At 35.9% G+C, this 5,547-nt stretch overlaps 3 non-coding genes across 3 annotated transcripts; all 3 read left to right on the top strand.

Annotated features, from left to right (window-relative positions):
- The first annotated feature begins 629 nt into the window (after window positions 1–629).
- On the top strand, window positions 630–701 carry TRNAV-UAC (transfer RNA valine (anticodon UAC)). The gene has a single exon. It is a non-coding gene; the product is annotated as a tRNA-Val (tRNA).
- A 584-nt stretch (window positions 702–1,285) lies between these two features.
- Window positions 1,286–1,357, top strand: TRNAA-GGC (transfer RNA alanine (anticodon GGC)). Its single transcript has one exon. It is a non-coding gene; the product is annotated as a tRNA-Ala (tRNA).
- A 3,841-nt stretch (window positions 1,358–5,198) lies between these two features.
- TRNAV-UAC (transfer RNA valine (anticodon UAC)) lies at window positions 5,199–5,270 on the top strand. The gene has a single exon. It is a non-coding gene; the product is annotated as a tRNA-Val (tRNA).
- The last annotated feature ends 277 nt before the right edge of the window (window positions 5,271–5,547 follow it).

The following is a 5,547-nucleotide window of genomic DNA, read 5'->3' as shown; positions in this document are numbered from 1 at the left end:
ATTCAATGATATTTCTCGTGGTACTGGAATTAGAGTTAATAATGCCATCTCAGTTATTAACTCTAACTCCAGTACCACGAGAAATATCATTGAATCTTCTATTTCTGAATACACAAAGAATTATAATCTTAATATTAGTGATGGTCTATACAAATTGGATAACTTTAATGTTGATAAAATTTGTAAACAATTCACCTTCTTGTCCACATAATAAGTTTATGATACGCTTGTTGTCTGTCTTGGACAATCACATGTTTACCATATGGCGTCCTAGCTACGTCTCTTCGTTGTATATCAACTGACTGTTATATTTCTCTCTTGTGTCTCCCCTGATGATGTGAGTTTTACACGAAAGTGCACTTGGGAACTTATCGTGTTTATTTTCCCCGTGGACTCATAAAAATATACTTGATCACGTGCAAAGTTGTGATCCTTTTCAATATATATATATATATATATATATATATATATATATATATATATATCCTTCAGTATGTTTACTTTCGATAATGAGGAACAGAAGAAGGAGCCAAACAAGTAAATTTCGTCAAAGACTTCTCTCTTTTCTTAACGCTGCCTCGCAAGGATTTTCATTAATTCATACTGAAGAAACAGACGAATTTTCTATTGTCTGGTTAGCTCAGTGGTAGAGCGTGAGTCTTACACACTCAAGGTCGTGGGTTCGAGACCCACACCAGACATAATTTTTGTCTTTATCTTTTTTCATTTTGTCCGCATCACATGTGCGCAACATTCAGTACGTTCGTCCAACGTTATAGTGAAGATCTTCACAATAAATTGGGGTTTTCGACCTTATCTGAAAGGGTCAGGTCCACCAAGACGTCCTTGAAATCTTCCAGAAGCTTCTGGCGATCCTCCTCCAACTGCTGGGCACATCAGAGTTAACATGGGCCGGACATCGTTTGTGGAACGACTTAATCTGCTTCCGGTAGTTAGCAGGGATGATAATGAGGGCTCTGACCTCATACCAGGTCATCTTAGTTCCAGTCTATTGCTTAGTTCCAGTCTATTGCTTAGTTCCAGTCTATTGCTTAGTTCCAGTCTATTGCTTAGTTCCAGTTTATTGCATAGTTCCAGTCTATTGCAACGACAATAAAAAAGTGAAACTCATTTCTTCGTTGAAAATTGAGAGGAAAACACGACAGCAACATGGAGATTTACCCTGTGGTTATTTTGCCGGCTAGTCGGCAACGGTCGGTCAAACACTATTTTGCCGTGGTAATCTCAGTGCTTCATATAATACTATGTCACAAAATATGTTCTTGGGGGCGTAGCTCAGTGGTAGAGCGCTCGCTTGGCATGCGAGAGGTCCCGGGTTCAAACCCCGGCGCCTCCATTTTTTATTTGGGAAATTCATTGTTTTCAGTCTTGTATAGATATATATATATATATATATATATATATATATATATATATATATATATATATATATATATATATATATATATATATATATATATATATATATATATATATCGTCCGATCAGGGAAGTTAAGCAACGTTGGGTCTGGTTAGTACTTGGATGGGTGACCGTCTGGGAACACCAGATGCTGTTATCCCTGGGGATAGGGAAGAAAGTATACTTGCCTCGTATTCCCTGCGTGTCGTACAAGGCGACTAAAAGGGGAGGGAGCAGAAAGCCGGAAATCCTTTACTCTCATTTTCAATTTTTCAAAGGACGGAACAGAGAAGATATAAAGATATTGTAAAGATGTAACTAATATAAGATATAAGAATGAATGGAAGATACGTATGTAGCTGAAACAAGGAGTAATGAAGATTAAGGTGCAATGAAAATTATTCTGTAGTGAAGATAAATGTATATGTTGAGATTTTGTATTGAACATCAAGAAGTAATGATAATGATGAGAGTGTAGTGACGATGAGGGTTTAGTTAGGGAGTGGTGATAATTGCCTTTACAATGATAATAAGGAGGTAACACAATGAGGAACACAAACTTTCCAAAGCTACGTTCAAGTCAGACTTTGAACTAAGTTTGGTAAACAGAAGGATGATGTTAAGGTGAGAGTGTAGTGAAGAAGAGTATAGTGATGATAAGGATATTGTCAAGATAGGTTGTAGCGAAGAAAAGAATGTAGTGAAGATACGAATGTAGTAGAGATAAGGGTTATTAAAGAGTAAAGTTTATTCAAAATGATTATGTAATGAAGATGAGAACTGCTTTTAGTGAACATCAGGGAGTGCAATGATGATGGTATGGTAGAAATAACGATGTAGTGAAGAAGAGGGTATAGTGAAGGTATAGTTAAGTGAAATTAAGCTAGTAGTGAAGATACACGTTAGGGAATATGAGGTTGTAGTGAACTTAACCTGATTGACCTGATCCCCCAAATCCTCCAAACTACGTTCAAGGGCGGATCCAAAGCCAACCTAAAAGGCTATTTCTCTGTGTATTGTTAGTGGTGGTGGTGGTGTGTAGGTGTGTGTAATCATGTATTTGCACTGTATTAGGAGGGAGTTTTACACTCGTGGGGCCCCGTGTAAGTACGTTGTTTGTGTGAGCGGGTAAAATCTAAAGCCTTCCTTGAGACCAGCTTAGTCAAGATAAGGTCATATGAAGATGAGGTTGTAGTGAAGATTATAATAAGCCTTGCATAGTGAAGATAAAGGGATTAAGGAGAGGAGATGTAGTAAAGAAGATTATAGTGAACACAAAAGGATTCAAGCTAAGTGCTGGGTCGACCTACGGGCCTGAACTTACATTTTAGGTCAAACGCATCACCAGTACACCCTGGCCAGCATTAGAGTTTATCCGTACACACACACACACACACACACACACACACACACACACACACACACACACACACACAAACACACACACAAACACACGCACACAAGCACACACACACACATAATTTTATATATATATATATATATATATATATATATATATATATATATATATATATATATATATATATATATATATATATATATATATCTTTTTTTTTTCGTACTATTCGCCATTTCCCGCATTAGCGAGGTAGCGTTAAGAACAGAGGACTGGGCCTTAGAGGGAATATCCTCACCTGGCCCCCTTCTCTGTTCCTTCTTTGCCTCGCAACCATATAACATTGTTAAAAGTAGTATTGTTTTAAATATGCCCATGTGTGATCTCCGTGATAACTTCTATTTTTTCACATTCTTCAAAGCTCTATCTTCACTACATCCGAGACAGAGAAACTGCATGACTATATCTTAACTATAACTGAAAAAGAAGAACTGCATAACTTCATCTTCACTGTAACTGATATAGAATAACTGCGTGACTATACCGTTACTTTAACTGAAACATAACTGCTATACTGTATCGCCATTACAAATAAACCAAAGCGATGACAGTATATTTAATATAACTACATGTATGACTGTATTTTCAACATAACTACATGCATGACCACATCTTCACTATAACTGCAACAGAACAGTTGCATGACTGAATCTTCACAGTAAATGAAAAAAAAATAACTGTATGACTCTATCTCCTATACGAATGAACTAAAGTGAATGACTATATGTTCAATATAACTACATGCGAGACTCTTTCTTCACTATAACTGAATTCGAATGTCTGCATGATTACATCTTCAATAAGTGAATGCATGACTCTGTCTACACTACAAATGAATTATAATAACTGCAAGACTGTATCTTCGCTGTAAATGAACTAATTACACGACTATATTCGTCATATACGAATTGAACTGGAGTAACAATGCCACTATATATTCACTTTAGATAACTAAGGTAGCAACGTTTGCATTCGACAATGTCATCATATCTCCACTATTAGTACTAAAGTTAACTGCACTCATGAATTAACTTCAACCAACCTTTAAACTGTGACATTCAACCACAAGGTTTAAGGTCGTTCATGAAAACGCGAACTTAAAATCTATCCATTTAAATCTACCATTCATCAATAAACATTTAAACGCCGTCATTTGAACGTAAACCTTCCAGATGCGTTATTTTACCAGAGTCCTTTAAGATACGTCATATAAACACAAAACTTAAATGTACGTTAAGCTTGTGCAAACCATCATTGAATCTCAAACTTTTAAATTAGAATTGTAATGAAATTGCAAACTTTTAACTCTGTCAAATTACAGCTATTGTACAAAATGATTCACTTAATTGACAAATTCTAATGTCAGTTAATTTAACGATATCCTTTGTGGTTCATCTCTGAAACACAAACCTTTAAACTTTGTCTCTAGAACTGAACACAACCATCAAGTTTCATAACTGGAATGGAAATTTGGATAATCTATCAAAATTCGTCATATAACGCGAACTTTTAAATCCTTCCATTCAGTTGGGCCGTTACTTGCCTGGCTGCCATTCATAATATGTCCTTTTATATTGTATGTTGACTACGCTCTCATTCATTCGTCATTTGGATCGTCTCACTGATATTCCATTCATAAACTTCATTCCTGCAGCTTATTTTTGACCGCCATGTTGCTTCCTCAAGGTTTATAATTCTTTGTGTATTTAATAATAGAAGATTCAATGATATTTCTCGTGGTACTGGAATTAGAGTTAATAATGCCATCTCAGTTATTAACTCTAACTCCAGTACCACGAGAAATATAATTGAATCTTCTATTTCTGAATACACAAAGAATTATAATCTTAATATTAGTGATGGTCTATACAAATTGGATAACTTTAATGTTGATAAAATTTGTAAACAATTCACCTTCTTGTCCACATAATAAGTTTATGATACGCTTGTTGTCTGTCTTGGACGATCACTTGTTTACCATATGGCGTCCTAGCTACGTCTCTTCGTTGTATATCAACTGACTGTTATATTTCTCTCTTGTGTCTCCCCTGATGATGTGAGTTTTACACGAAAGTGCACTTGGGAACTTATCGTGTTTATTTTCCCCGTGGACTCATAAAAATATACTTGATCACGTGCAAAGTTGTGATCCTTTTCAATATATATATATATATATATATATATATATATATATATATATATATATATATATATATCTTTCAGTATGTTTACTTTCGATAATGAGGAACAGAAGAAGGAGCCAAACAAGTAAATTTCGTCAAAGACATCTCTCTTTTCTTAACGCTGCCTCGCAAAGATTTTCATTAATTCATATTGAAGAAACAGACGTATTTTCTATTGTCTGGTTAGCTCAGTGGTAGAGCGTGAGTCTTACACACTCAAGGTCGTGGGTTCGAGACCCACACCAGACATAATTTTTGTCTTTTTCTTTTTTCATTTTGTCCGCATCACATGTGTGCAACATTCAGTATGTTCGTTCAACGTTATAGTGAAGATCTTCACAAGAAATTGAGGTTTTCGACCTTATCTGAAAGGGTCAGGTCCACCAAGACGTCCTTGAAATCTTCCAGAAGCTTCTGGCGATCCTCCTCCAACTGCTGGGCACATCAGAGTTAACATGGGCCGGATATCGGTTGTGGAACGACTTAATCTGCTTCCGGTAGTTAGCAGGGATGATAATGAGGGCTC

The sequence above is a fragment of the Panulirus ornatus genome, chromosome 43, assembly GCF_036320965.1.
Source record: "Panulirus ornatus isolate Po-2019 chromosome 43, ASM3632096v1, whole genome shotgun sequence".
Taxonomy (NCBI): domain Eukaryota; kingdom Metazoa; phylum Arthropoda; class Malacostraca; order Decapoda; family Palinuridae; genus Panulirus; species Panulirus ornatus.
The sequence above is the reverse complement of the archived record's forward strand: the minus strand, read 5'-3'. Positions and strand labels throughout refer to the sequence as shown.